General features: G+C 48.0%; 1 long non-coding RNA gene across 1 annotated transcript in view; it reads right to left on the bottom strand.

Annotated features, from left to right (window-relative positions):
- Window positions 1–112, bottom strand: part of LOC118451981 — a 22,787-nt gene extending 22,675 nt beyond the window's left edge. Inside the window, exon 1 of the long non-coding RNA XR_004841607.1 lies at window positions 102–112. This is a non-coding gene — a long non-coding RNA (uncharacterized LOC118451981). The remainder of the gene's footprint in view (window positions 1–101) is intronic.
- Window positions 113–1,004: the final 892 nt, after the last annotated feature.

Below are 1,004 nucleotides of genomic sequence, written 5' to 3'. Positions count from 1 at the left end.
CAACCAAGGCTCACCCCAAGCCTTCAGAGACCACCACCACCACAATGATGGGATCAACATTAATTTCTAGCAACCAACCACTCAGGGACAAAACACAGCACCCTTGCTGCTGCCCCACTGGCAGGCTCAGCAAATACTTGAGGGCTCCAGCACTAACTTTACTTTCATGGTGGCCTCTTGGGAAGTCATTGGAGCCTGACTCCTGGGAGGGTGGTGGGCACAGTTCCACAGTGAGGACCTGAAGGCCCCATTTACAGGTGTCACTCGTCCCAGGGGCTTCTGTAGGCAAGGGCAGGTGGAATTTAACCACAGGTCCAGCCGACCAGTTGGATTCACTTACGGGCACATGTTAGCACCTTATACAGATATAGGTATTTCTCTTTACCTCTTGATATAAGCTGCACAAGTATAAGGGATAGCAGAGGGTACCCTAGCCCCGGCCTCAGTCCTGGGTCTGTAAGCAGAGCTGTTGCCTCTTGCTCCAGATGATCCTAATTCAGTTCCCACTGAACTGCCCCCATTGCCTGTGCTCTAGGGTGCCTGTTGTCAGACAGCCTGACTGTGTGGACTAAGCTCTTGAAAGGCGCTGCATTTGGGTACCAGCGACATTTCTGACTCTCAGGACTGCCTCTCCCTCTCTGTGCCTCAATGTCCTTCTCTGCAACGTGGTGACACCAACATAAACATTGCTGCCTCTAAGATCTTTCAGTCAGATGCTCTCTGGAAGTGTTGCAGGTTGTTGCTATTTCCAGGGCTATCGTTATAACACATTTTGGCTGCACTAATTCCCTCAGACAGAAATTGTTCTGCCCGTAGTAGACTGGGACAAAGCAGCCAATTAGTTGTCCCTTACACATTTATTAACTCTGCAGCTTTCTTTCAATGAGTATGTGGAATCTGGTAATGTTTTAATATATTTTCATAAACTGTGGGCACAACATGTCCTGTTTCAAGCTAATAACCATGCCATATAATTAGTCCTGATTACACAGATATTTAGTATC

Source organism: Egretta garzetta, unplaced genomic scaffold (assembly GCF_000687185.1).
Source record: "Egretta garzetta isolate BGI_Z169 unplaced genomic scaffold, ASM68718v1 scaffold533, whole genome shotgun sequence".
Taxonomy (NCBI): domain Eukaryota; kingdom Metazoa; phylum Chordata; class Aves; order Pelecaniformes; family Ardeidae; genus Egretta; species Egretta garzetta.
Note: the sequence above shows the minus strand (reverse complement) of the source record. Positions and strands in the feature narration are given on the sequence as shown.